General features: G+C 40.6%; 1 protein-coding gene and 1 long non-coding RNA gene across 3 annotated transcripts in view; both read left to right on the forward strand.

Annotated features, from left to right (window-relative positions):
* Nucleotides 1-13,793, forward strand: part of nlgn4xa (neuroligin 4 X-linked a) — an 84,287-nt gene that overhangs the window by 52,109 nt on the left and 18,385 nt on the right. The gene's annotated exons all lie outside the window — the stretch shown is intronic.
* The window catches only part of LOC116066787, an 8,190-nt gene continuing 1,932 nt past the window's right edge, over nucleotides 7,536-13,793 (forward strand). Inside the window, exons 1-2 of the long non-coding RNA XR_004109044.2 lie at nucleotides 7,536-7,548; nucleotides 8,697-8,701. This is a non-coding gene — a long non-coding RNA (uncharacterized LOC116066787). The remainder of the gene's footprint in view (nucleotides 7,549-8,696; nucleotides 8,702-13,793) is intronic.

A 13,793-nucleotide genomic window follows, 5' to 3' on the forward strand; every position in this document is an offset into this window, starting at 1 on the left:
GACATTTTACACTTGGGGAAAACAGCAGGCAGCAAAGAAGGAAATTGGCGGATATTAGCGGAAATTCGAGGCTGCGGCATCGACAGTGGAGCCGGCAGCGAGGCTTAACAAGCTTTTTGCTCCGACCCCTGCTGTGCTCGGCCGCTCCCCCGACACCTCCGTCAGCCGCTGGCGTACATATGGCAGGGGTGTGTGACGGAGCTGTCACAGGTATCAAGCCTGTGTGCCGCAAAATTCCCCGACTGTGGCGAGGACGGAGGGAGGTAACGGGAATGTTTCCTCCAAAGCCCTGGATCTTTGAGGGTTTTAATATAACTTCAACTTTGTGTCATTTCCCCTCAGTCTTACTGACTGGACCGGCAAGTCAATGCAGTAACCCTACCTATGTTATGGAACTTAAAAACAGAAATATCAGACAGTTTCTACCTATGTTATGGAACTTAAAAACAGAAATATCAGACAGTTTCTACCTATGTTATGGAACTTAAAAACAGAAATATCAGACAGTTTCTACCTATGTTATGGAACTTAAAAACAGAAATATCAGTTTCTACCTATATTATAGGACTTATAGAAACAGAAATATCAGACAGTTTCTGTCTATGTTATGAGACTTACAGAAACATCAGACAGTTTCTACCTATATTATGGGACTTAAAAACACAAACATCAGACAATTTTTGCCTCTATTTAAGGGGCAAACATCAAAAAAATTAAACGTGGTGTAAAAAAGTGACAAATGTCAGTGTGCCGCAAAATCCCCAGACTGTGGCGAGGACGGAGGGAGGTGACGGGGGGCTTGAGGGGGGGAGAGGCGGAGGGGAAAGGAGAGGGGGGCTCTCTGTCAGAGTGACAGTAATGGAAGGGAGTAGCTCCAACATACACTCTACTCACTGCTTGTCTTTGCTGTCTTGCAGACTTTTTACAATGCTGAAAAGCCAACAGGGTGTTGAAAGTTTTATGTATTTTATTTATTTTACCATTATTTTACCAGAAAATACAGAGAGGGGAAGGTTCTCCCCTTTTGGTGAAATGCCACTGGACTTCATTTCAGAAAATATATGTCCAGTAGTAAATGGGGAAAGTCTCAGTTTGTCTTAGGTTTGTCGTAGTACCACTTAGTTTTTAGTGAAACGACTGTAACAGAGTTTATTTGCGATACGTAATGTGGGCATTTTTTGTGCTAGGTGCTTTTGTGCTTGTGTTATGATCAAAATTCGATTGATTATCCTGAGTTTTTTCCTAAGACATTCAATATGGAGTTTAATCGACAGATTGTCTTTTAACAGAAAAACCCAAGTAATCGTTCAATCGCCTCATTGTTAGAGTAACGGCCTGTTTGTTGTGCAGTAAACGCAGATAATGCTGTGTACACAAATACCGTCCTGCAGCATGTGGAGCTACACACCGGACACACATCACTGCTCCGGCTGGATCTGGGTCAACAGTCATTAAATCCTGTTGTTCATCAGCTGCCATTTTACACACATACACACACACACGCACACACGCGCACACCCCATCTGTCCTCCTAAAGCTCGACTATCAGATCCATCAGGGTCCAGCAGGTCAACCAGCCCGCTGACAGAAACGCCCTCCACACACAGCCAGGGAACAACTCTCAAACAATGTATGTTCACTAGAAAATGTTTCCTCCGTATTCTGATAACTACATGATTTAATTGAGCCTGGAAATGTTCTAATATTACCATGTAATGAAATAGAAACAGGTAGTTTTGCATTTTGCAGCACTGATTCATGGTTATTACACTACCACCAAACTACCAGAAGCGTTTCAAGTCTGCAGAGATTTTTATTATTTAGTGAGCGTGAAAATTCATTCTTGAACCTTGGAAAACAGCGGACAATCCAGGTGACGTGTAGCTATATTTAGTAGATGATACTGAGCATTTTTCATTTTCATTGTTTTTACAAAAAAAACTTAATTTAAGGGAAGACAATTCACCTACGTCCACTCTAAATGTTTCCTCCGTATGCTGATAACATGATTTAAGTGAGCATGAAAATTCATTCTTGAACCCTGAAAAACAGCGGGCAAGCCAGGTGACGTGTTTCATAATATTTAGTTATATTTAGTAGATAGCACCAGGGATATACTGGGACAAACATTTGTCCTGGGACTTTGGGATGGAGCGGTCTTTAATGAGAGCACATAGCACATTTTTGGGGAAGTCATTTTATATACTACTATGTATGTATAATACTACAATATGTAATAGAGATATAAAACAATAAAAACGTATCCAACGTTTGTGGTATGAAGAGAATCTGATGTTGCTAAAGACCTTCAACTCAGGATGTTTTGCACATGCTACATCTGCAGGAAAATTACATCAGTAACTTATACAATTACCATTCTTTTTTTGCAGAAAATCACTGGAAAATTTGGCTGAAAACCTGCTGAATAATCTGCTGAAAGTTTTCTGCGTCCACAGATTTGGTGTGATCCTGGTTATTAACTTTAAAAATGCAAAGAAAAATTGTTTCTTTTGCTTTTTTGTTAGTGAGGACATTAACGGGTTAATAACAATTTGTTTTTCTGGCGGCATGATCTTCCATAGTGGGAATTTGGACTTTTTTTCTGCTTGGGTTGGGCTGAGTTTTGTTTTTTTTAAATTTGTTTGAAAATCTGCAGAGAATTTGCAGAAAAATCGGCGAGAAAATTCGGAGGAACATTTGGAGGAATTCTGCATTTGCAGATCCGGTGTGGCCCTGGTTATTGAGTATAAAAATGAGTGAAGACATTAAAGGGTTAAATCCCTTAAATGCTTTTTGAATGATTTTCTGGCAGCAGTGGTCTTACATAGTGGAATGCGGACTGTTTATCTCTTAACATTCAGAGTTTTTTTTTTCAATAGATTCTGCGGAAATTCTGGGGAAAATCAGTGGAAAACTCAGCTGAAAACCTGCAGAAAATCTGCGGAACAATCTGCAAAAAAAATCCGGAAATTCTGCAGAAAATCAATGGAAAATTTGTCAGAAAACCTGCAAAGAAAAATAGTTTCCATTGCTGTTTTTTTCTGGCAGCAAAGAACTTCCATCGAGGAAAGCCTGCGTATTACGACCTTACCATTCTTGGTCAGACTGCTGTAGAGTAATGTCGTCAGGCTGATGGAAGCAGCCATAAAAAGCAGAACAGATGGAGAGATAAAAGCTCTCTGAAGGAGAAGAAACCCCAACAGAGGAATCAGGAGGAAGCAGCCGTGTTTGGTGTATGTTCAGATAAAACCACAGCATGGCTGGTGTTTTTTTCCAGCCGGTCCATCGAACTCCACAATAAAATGCTTCAGTTGTTCTGATGTTCATTCGTACTTCAGGAAATCAATCAAGGGGGATGAGAAGACTGACCTCAAGTACAAAACAAGGAGAAAACAAACCGAGCGCCACACCGGCAGACATTCTGTTCAACCGAGCATTCGCCCGTTTATTAGTGATGAGGAGCCACGGAGCCGTTTTAACAAAACGCCTCAATTCTTCTGGAGAAGCCAAATCGAACTGCAGCGTGTTGTGTTCAGGCTTCGGCAGCTTTGTGCTGAGGGGAGACATCATATAGTATAAAAAAAATCAATATCTGTGATTACACATCAAAATGACTGCTGCTACCTTCAAAGACACCAACATTGTAAAAAGTGACAAAAACTTAAAAAGCGTCAAAAGCAAAAAAAAAAAAAAAAAAAAAAGTCGGAAAAAACGGCTAAAATGTCACATAAAAGCCTGACATTTTCAAGCTCCGACAGCTTTATGTGGCGGCTGAGGGGAGAAATTCTATATAAACAATTAATATCTGTGATTACACATCAAAATGACTGCTGCTTCCTTCATAAGCGTAGAAAAAAACCTGACAAAAACGTAAAATAAAGGCAACAAACGTTAAAAAGCGACAAACGTAAAACGCGTGTGCATTGCCATTTAGAGTGTGATCCTGTAACATTAAAACAGATTTTAGCTGTAAATTTAACAAACCGCATACTATAACTTTTCTACAGCAGACAGACTTTTGTGACATTTTACGGCAAACTATACTATTATTTTTTTTTTATGTTTTTTACAGCATACTATAACATACTTTAAAGGAATATGCAGGTTTTTCTCTTTTCTTTGACTCAAGACACCTGCTCAGAATGTTTGATTGCACTCTTAAATAATGGATCTTAATTGTCAGAGTGGAGAGCCCTTTTCTTTTAAATGCATTGAAGTTGTCATAGTTACCATTATAAGACAGAATATGCAGCTTTTCTCTGACCCTGGGATGACTGAAATGCATTTTCCCTGAGTTTCTCGTGGCTGCTTTAGTAATTATCACACATGAGTGCAGTGAAGTGCGGCGCTGTGACAGGTGAACTCCTCCGGGTGCTAACGGAGAACAGGACATCACTCAACTCAGGCACACGGGAGGAACTCAGGTGTTACGGGACATCAGGTGATGGGCTATTTTTATATTATTTTAAGAGGATGTCCTCCTAACTTACTGTTAATGTTCTGAAACTCAAATGAAAGAAGAGCTGCACACTGACAACTCTCAAGCAGTCCTTTTTGTTTTAAATCCTATAAATCAACCAACACTTAAAACACACCTAAAAGACACAATTGGTTGATTGCCAAAGACTCCAAAAAATGACATATATGACTGCACCGTTTAACGCCCTGATTCGGCCACATGGTGGCGGCCCTTGAAGTTAAAGGCAGGGTTGGTAACTATTTCCAATATACACTTATTTATATATTATTTGAACTGGTCTTTACACCCCGACAGCAATAAATAACTTATGGTCTCGGAAAAAAACCCACCGAAAAAGATCCGTCACTGCCTCGTGCTCCGCTTGGTAATAACCAATGAAACGCCACCTGGCCCCGCTGCGCATACTCTACCCTTCCCATGTGAGAGCCTGAGCTTAATACAACAGTAGTCATGATTGTTTTAAAGATTCGGTATGATAATATTAGGTGTTTGCTTACCGTTGAATGAGACATGAAGTCAAATTGCGGTCCTTTCTCCGCTCTGAAGCAGCGACGCAATGGTACACGTGGATGGAGCCCCGAGGAAATGCTACTTTCAAGTCTTGCTAGCTTTCAATGTTGCCAACCCTGCCTTTAAATGTATTGGCAACGCATTCTCATGAATGGGTTTGTATGATATGGTACGAAAAGTTAAGCACAACAATTCGTAAGATATCCTACGAAATTAGGCGACTGCCGGCTGGTCACGTGATGACCAGTCAACAGTTAAGGAGCGGTCGTTACAGTTAAATTTAGCTGACAAAAGGTGACTATGAGCCGGGTACAGAGCACAGTGAGGTGACTGTTCTTTCAGAGGCCATTACAGTGAGCATCAGGCGGCGACAAAATTTAAGTTTAAACACAAACGACTAGTTAAGATTAGGAAAAGGATCCTGGTTTGGATTTTAACAGTCCCGGGACATGAACACCTGTTTCCTGGGTAAAAGTCTTGTGTTTTCTCCTTAACTTCTTCAGGACACGAAGACCTGTTTCCTGGGTGAAAGTCTTGTGTTTTCTCTTTAACTTCTTCCGAGACATGAATTCTGCTCCTCGGCTTGAAAGCCCTGTGTTTTAGGAGCCAAATATCCCCCCCAACCTTCTCCCTATGAGGATCTTCACGCTCTTATACAGCAGCAGTCAATGTGCTCCTGACAGTAATAAATACGTGGAATACATACCAATTACAGAGCTTTTATTTCCGTAGCTATATGTACCAATTCATGAGAACAGGGTGCTCTTGGTGGACTGTCCTCTAACGCAAATGTTTGGGAGGTTAGAGGTTAGTGGCTATTACAGATTTGAGAACCTGGGATATGGGTAGAGGATCTTATATTCATGCACATTCATCAGGATTCATACGGGTTAATTAGGTAGAGATGCAGCAGCTGCCACCTCCACCCTGTATCTTCAGAACATCAAAGCTTAGTGCTCGGCCATCTCTCTCTTCTCTTTCTCTGCCCTCGAGTTGTTGAGCGACATCACTCTTTAATCAGCTCTGCATCTGGGGAACGCTCTGCCCCAAAGAGCCTGCTCCTCTTTGCTGGAGCAGCACCTGATGCATTCTGGGGGTCTGCTCTGCTGCAGTCAACGCTGGAATACGCCATCATTATGTCAGATTGGAAAGGTATTTTTCAACATGGACTCTTTGAAATTGGTCCAGTATTGAGTGAGAACGCTGTAACCAGCAGCTGTGAACCGATTTACAATGAAACCCTACAGGACAAATGTTCAGCATCAGTTAGCGTCCACTTAAAGTTCTGTTTTTGCCGCTGACAGACTCGGATTATTATTCTCAGGGTCTGACAACATTAGGGAAAGGATCCCTACAGAGATAGACCTTTTTGTTAAAGAGTAAGATCCTTTTAGTGAAACAGCCCCGAAATCACCATCACCAAACTACACCAGACTCCATGTAAATAATCAGGACTTTTAGCGTGTATAGTTTCATGTTAAAGAAAAAGGTCTATCTCTGTAGGGATCCTTTCAGGACTTTAGGTGGACAGAAACAGAAGGTTCGCAATTGCCCGTTAACGTTACATTGCGCTTGTATCTCGCTCAATACTGGACCAAGTTCAAAGATTGTTGTAACCATCAGTCTCTTAGACACAAAAGCATGGGAAGATAGGGTTAAAAGGAAACAATGTTTTGGCAAGAGCCCATTTGTTTGTGGTTTTGCTTCCAGATGGATGGAGCTGGAAAGTGATCTTTTCTGTGGGTCTACTTCTGGCTACATTCACCACAGCTTTTTCAATAAAGTCTTGGTAGCTGGTATCTGTGGCCTGAAAGAGTGAATCCCAATCTTGTTTCTAAAATGTTGATCATCAGAAACAGAAGATAGTTAGTTATTTATATATATATAAAAAGGTACTACCTGAACAAAAACTCTTGGACCATCTGTCTATGTTCAGTTGATCCAGGACTTCATTTGTCAAGATTTCAATGAAGACAAGACTCGCTTATTCTCCTGAATTGATCCCTGTCTCATTCTTTTTTTAATCTCTTTGAACTTTGACCTGCAAATTGCCAAGGCTCCCCAATGTCCAACCGGCAAAAGAACAGATGGTTCTAAACGGTAATTTAGAAAGTATTGATTTTTTTTTTTTTTCTACAACTTGTAGAGAGCTGTTGTTAGCCTCTTAGCTATTCTAGGCAATTGAGCCAAAGAAGGTTCAGTACATCACAGAAGAGTCTGAGGGAATGAACAAAGGAACTAGAAAGCAGAGGGTACTTATGTACTCCTGTTGCTGGGCAGAAATGGCCTGGTTGTGACAGAACTGAAAGGCCAAAGAAAGGTTGGGGGGGGTGTCTTTTAGCTTTTTTTAAATTCTCATCTTCCGTCCATGATTCTGTTATCACAGAAACTATTGGGCTCTACATTAATGCTGCATCAGTCAGTGACTGGCCCCAGCTGGGCCCTCGTCGAACACTTGCCAACCAGGCCTAACAACTTTTCTGTGGGAAACCCTGTTTAGGGTTAAAAGATCAATTTTAAAATTCATGAATCAACATTGGATCGTTCAAATGAAGATCGTTTTGAATCGGGAAATGGTTGTGTTTTGCGTCAACTATGCCGTTGTATGCCAAGAATTTATTATTTCACTGGATGATCATTTAATCCCTTAACTATTAGATTGGTTGCCCATCCTCGTCCCTTTTCCTTCTATCTCTCTCTCATTTCCATACCTCTTCCACCCTAATGTAAGATATGACAGCCTGCAGATAAGAGAACCTCAGTAATATCCTGCGATGGCAGCTTTAGCCTTCGTGCGAGTGTCTTTGATGTACTAACTGTCTGCGGGAGCTGAATGAAGGTAGACCGAGCCTTTGTGCAGACATCCCGATCTTCAGCCACAACAGAGAGCGAGTGTGGTTTTAAACTTCACAATGACAGTTGTGCGTTGACACCTTTTGAGTTGTCTGAAACAAAGCTGTCAAGCCAAGTCATCTCTCTTCAACGTTTCACATTATGGCTGATGTTGTCTTTCAGATTCCAGGGCTCAGTGACATCTTAAACTGCGCAGATGAATGTGCTTTGCAAGTAAAATGCCATGTGACATATCAGATGTTTTGTCAGGATAATGGCTAAATTGTGATGCAGAAAAACTAAAGTACTAAAGGTAAAGGCTGACCACAGGAAAATAAATTAAGATTTGACAGTATTATTGGTGGTCAGCCACAATTTATGCAATAGTCCCTGAACAGAAAAGTAATTCTAGTAAGCAAGATTGCTTCATGAACAACATGTTCCACGAACGCTTGAAAGCACATTTTTTTAAACCTAGAGTTCTGGATTATGGTAGCAATTATTTAGTGATGGCCAAATGAAGCTTCATGAACCATTTTCGTTATTTTTTGAGCCCACTAGATAGCTCTTGGATTAAAGAAAAAATACTCAAGGAATGGTAATTCAGAATGCTTTCAACCCTTTGTTGAACAGAGAGCTGTTAGTCGACTGATTGGGGAGCCACAGCTTTATTCAGCGTCCCATTGTTACAGAGGATAGCTACCTGTATTTTTAAATGATGACCTTTTCACAGTGATTTTAAGCTTCTTCCCAACGGACAGAGGTTTTTAGTCCCCAAGTGTAGAACAAAGCGGTACAAAGAAAGCTTTGTTTACTGGGCTGATCAAGCTGTAGCGATATCAGATACTGTTTAGAAGTGAGTAAGTACTACGAGACAAAGTATCCTAATCCTAAGACGACCATCACTCAAATGTTCAAATGTTCAACTTTTCAGCTTTAGGGCCAAAAACTACAAAACAAGTCAACAATAACGTTGTCAAAAAAGGCGAAAAAAGTGACAAAAAGGCGACAGAAGCCTTGAAAAGGCGCTTGAGAATAGCGTCTAAAGCACTTTACGTTTGTTGCTTTTTTTGGGCCTCATTAAAAGAAAGCTGAGTTTGATTCATGAAACATTTTCTCTATTTTCTGAGCCCACTAGATGGCGCTCTCTGTTCAACAAACAGTTGAAAGCACACTGAGTTGTCATTCCTTGAGCCTTTATCTTTAAAGTAAAATCTTTAGAGCGCCATCTAGTTGGCTCAGACAATGCTTCATGAAGCTTCAGTTAGACATCGCTACATTTATTATACATGTATCTACCATTTTATTCATATATTACACTACTTTTATGAACTGCACCAAAATGATTCGTCCAGATGAGTGAAGATTTTCATTTTCACAAGAGATTTGAAGAATATAAAAAACAAATTCAGCTTCAGGGGCCAAATTATCTATTTTTAAGTTGCTCTAGGACACATTTTGGACTAATATTCAGAAAGCTGAGTTTGTTCTGAACATTTTGATATGAAACACATGGGTATTGGTTATATGCAAGTGCCTTTAAAAAGGTTAATTTAAGAAGATATGTAAAAATCGCAAAAATGCCCTTAGACCTCAGAGGGATAATTTATAAATCTGCGGTTTTGCAGAAATGTCCTTGACTAAATCAGATATATATAAGCTGCATGTATTTTGACTCATTTAAATTGCACTAAACAATTAAAATGTGTTGTTTGGATTTGACAGATGTATTTATTCATGGATTATTGAGTGAGAATCATTGTAAATTGTGTTGTTATTTAGGCTGAGTGTGAGGTATTGTGCAGACAACAATGTCACAGTTAGATGCCTGTTTCATACAGACGCCAATCATGCCTAAAATTGAAACACTTATAGGAAATGGCTGCCACTTACCCACAGTGTGCTGCCCGCAGAAACGTACAACATAAGTGGCCCATTATGTGGACAAACACATATTTTGAGGAAATGACATAGGGACATGTGTGTGGAATTTAATATTTTCCATTTGAAGGTGATGATTGACGATCGCAGAATGTGACTCGTGCACTCCCAGGATACATTGGGGAGGAAATGGACCGTGCTGATGTTGGATGAGTGACTGTAACTGCAAAACCAAATAAAAACACTTGTTCTGTTATAGAAAACCAAGCAAGAATACTGCAATCTAGAGAAATGTCATTTAACCCAGATTTGAAGTGAGATCAGAAACTAAAATTAGCAATTTGTCAAAAAGAAATCCTCCACAGCTCCATATGTTAGTGGGGATGTGACACTAGTACTGGTACAACGTGTCCATTGGCTACTTGTTTCAAACATTTGTCTGTCCCGTCTCATGTATTTTTTGGCAAGATGTCAGCACGTTTATAATTATTTCCCAACATATTGACTCAGCATTTTACCTCTCTATAATATGAAAGTGTATTGTTAAGAAACATCTGTACTGAACGCTGAAAAAAGGTGCGCCCAACACACTTGTACTCACCGCTAACACACACACACACACACACACACACACACACGAGACAGGCACTATCACAACACTAGACATGCCTTCATGGGACGCTTTACACTCCTTTCACCTAAAACTAATGCCATAAAGAAAACTGCAATTAAACAATCAGGGCCAGAGCTTGCTTACATCATTACATAGCGGGGTTGTGTTGCAAGGACCGTCCAGTGCCAAAAAAACGGCAACAAACATCATTGAACTAACAAATGTTCATTTAGACCTGTAAGTAATGTTGATAGGATACTTTTAAATTATCTGTGTTACCTTCAGTTTAAGGCTCAAACATGTTTTGCAGCTCTAGACAGATTTCTTTTAATTTTTTCGGGCCAAAAATTGCCCTTTTTCTCTTACAGGTTGCTAACCTTCCCCCTGGCCCCTTGACCCTGTATGTCAGCTGCATTTTGGGTAATTTGATTAATTGCAAGGTTGTTTTTTGGAATCTGCACCCTACAGATACAAACCTCGAGGCGTTTCCACCTGTGTCGGTCCAAATTTAAAGCTTGAAATGAAGATCTGAGTGAACAAGGCTTGAAAAATGAAAAGTCACGTGACGGTCGTTCAGTGAGGAGTCGGGTCAGCGGTCAGACAAATGAACAGTGATAACTATTGGCTGTCAGGCTGACTTTTGTTTAGGGAGAAATACTAATACTTTTATTACATGCACAGCTATGGCTAACGAGACATTTCAAGTTGAGTACTCTATATTCACCTACAGAACCATACCTTGCATGCTGTTGCGGCATCTTTTCCCATTTTAAAAACACCCACACTGTGCACGGCTGCTTGTGTCCGTGAATTGTTTGTGCAGCTTCTGCGAGCGGTTCAAATGTCTCCCCACGGATGTCAAACAGATTCTAATTATCTCTGCAGAGTAAATGAACATACGCTGGGTGATCACAGCGCCCCAGCTGAATGGATAGATAGATGTGTAACCAATCACACTTTTCCACCGTTGAGAGGAAGGCTCACTGCAGCACTCTATTTTTCCACTGTATGCAGCCTGTTCTCATGAACCATTTGTTCAAAAAGCTACGAAATGTTAAGCACTGTAATTAGTAAGCATTCCACATTTGTTTTGCTGTCAGCACCATGTGGAGCACCGTAGCCGGCATTGCAGAGCTTTGTAGCGGCTACACATCTACTAACTGCTGCCGATATGACGAGCTGTGATGGAGGTCTGTAGCCAGCGGCAGGAAGCTCTGTAGCAGCTTTAAACAGCTAGCAACTGGCGCTCGGCGTCACGGAGCTCTGTAGCCGATGTCACATGACCAGCCGGCAGTCTCCTAGTTTCGTACGATATCATACAAACCCATTCATGAAAATGCATTGCTGTATGTAATTTTTGGCACTTTTGCAACGTTTCTAATCGCTTTTCTCAATGTTTTCGGCGTTTTTTTTTACATGTTTTCCAACATCTTTGTCATCTTACCATAAGTTTTTGGCTCCTTTTTTTTTTTTTAATTTTTCTTCCCCATTTCTTTTTAATGCTTTTTTAAATGTTTTTTTCAAGATTTTTGACATGTTTGTACTTTTTTGCAGCATTTTTATCACTTTGTTCGATGGTATTGTCGCTTTTTCTTCTTGAATCAGCGCCCTAGCTCACGGATCTTTAACAGGGGGTCCGGGACCCCTAGGGGGTCCTCAGAGTCAATGCAGCGGGGCCTCCAAATCATTAAGTTTTTCATAACATTAAAAAGTCCTAAAATGAATCCAACATATGATTAGCAAATTATAAATCCCCACTGATGGGCTTACTGGCCTGTAGTTAAGGTAGTCACTAAGGCTATCCACAGATCCAGTTCATCCTGAGGATTCACTCTACCACATGTATGTTTAACATTTAAACATGATTCATTAAATCGTGCCAACAATTACTAGGTGATTTTAATAGCTTATGTATTAAAATAGGTATGTATAAAGGCTTTAGGCTGCCCTACCAGTTATTGTAGGCCCAATTTAATATGCAACTTCATTTTATACAATACATGTAGTAGGTGGTCCCTCCAGAATACAGACACAGATTTGTATATCTGTGCCAAAAGATGGCTTGTCCCAGATCAGCATATTCTTTCCTTTGATGCCGTGAAACAAACATCTCTCATCGTCAAAGGAAACAGGGAGAAGACTTGTTTTTGGGAGAGAAGTCACATCTCATCAAAGAGTTTCTCACTATAATGAGAACAACCCAGACAACAGATTTATGTTTTTTACCTGCTTGAAAATGATTAAAAGCTGGGCAACATCTGTATGCTCTGGTGTTCCCCCCTCTCATTCCCCCTGCTCTGGTGTGTCCCCCTCTCATTCCCCCTGCTCTGGCATTTATGAGCCCCTAAACCAGAGAAATTTGTAACCCCACCCACCAGGGACGTGCACAGACATTTGGAGGGGCCATTGCTCTAATCTGATCAAGTTTATTACATTAACCAATTGGGACATTCATTTATCATCTTATAACAAAATAAGGCGCCTTTCACTAACGTCACATCTGATTGTTGGTTGAAAACTCATGTAACATATTGACTGTAAACAACGTATAACCGAGCATGATTCATGAGCCCAAACCATCCCATCCCTGAGCCTCTCTCTTCTCTACAGAACGCACACTCGTGTAACGGACGTAACGTAACATAGCTACGTTAGCCTGCTGCTGCAACATAGGCTGTCATTAGCTTTGGTTGATAACGTAGCATTTTACGTTACTAAGGTAATGCAGAGGGCATTGCTGAGGGCGAGATTAGATGATATAGCGATTTAATTTAACTTTAGTAATGATTGGCTTATTATCGTAATAATGTAGCCACCACAGCAAAAAAAGAAAAAGAAAGAAAGAAACGTTTATTTAGGCTCTTTCACCAGAGGGGCAGCTAAGCAGTTGCCCGGGCAACAATAGCCCGTACCTGTGCACGTCCCTGCCACCCACCATCTTTTCCTAAACCTAACTGTCCCGTTCTTGTGCAGCATGTCAGTTAAACGTACGTCCCGACCCAGAGCGTCAAAAAGTGACGCCAAGAGTCCCGACCAAGAGCGTCTCAATATGACTCTAAGGAGCTTTTTTGTATCAATAACAAATGCCAAAGATACCTGACCGAGCATCGCTTTCTGACGTGATGGGAGTGAGAATGTGTTGATTGGATCGCCTTATAAGGGAGAGATGCACACCCCTATTTTTAATGGACACTCTGCAGCCAATCAGAATCAAGTTTTCACCCAGACCATTGTATAAGTACATGTATTATTTCTGCCACAGCAGTTTTCTACAGATTACACAGAACTTGTGCACAGATGTTTGGCCTCCTCACTGCCACAACAAGTAAGTAAGAGTGCACAGTAATGCAAAAAAGTTAAAATAGTCCCATTAAACTGGTAATTAGCTGCTTAATAAAGTCGCAGCAAGACAAAACTGCAGAGCACATGTTGTTAAACATGATTGATGCCATTAGTGGAGGCAGCTTTGTCTTTGGA

This window comes from Sander lucioperca, chromosome 24 (genome assembly GCF_008315115.2).
Source record: "Sander lucioperca isolate FBNREF2018 chromosome 24, SLUC_FBN_1.2, whole genome shotgun sequence".
NCBI lineage: Eukaryota > Metazoa > Chordata > Actinopteri > Perciformes > Percidae > Sander > Sander lucioperca.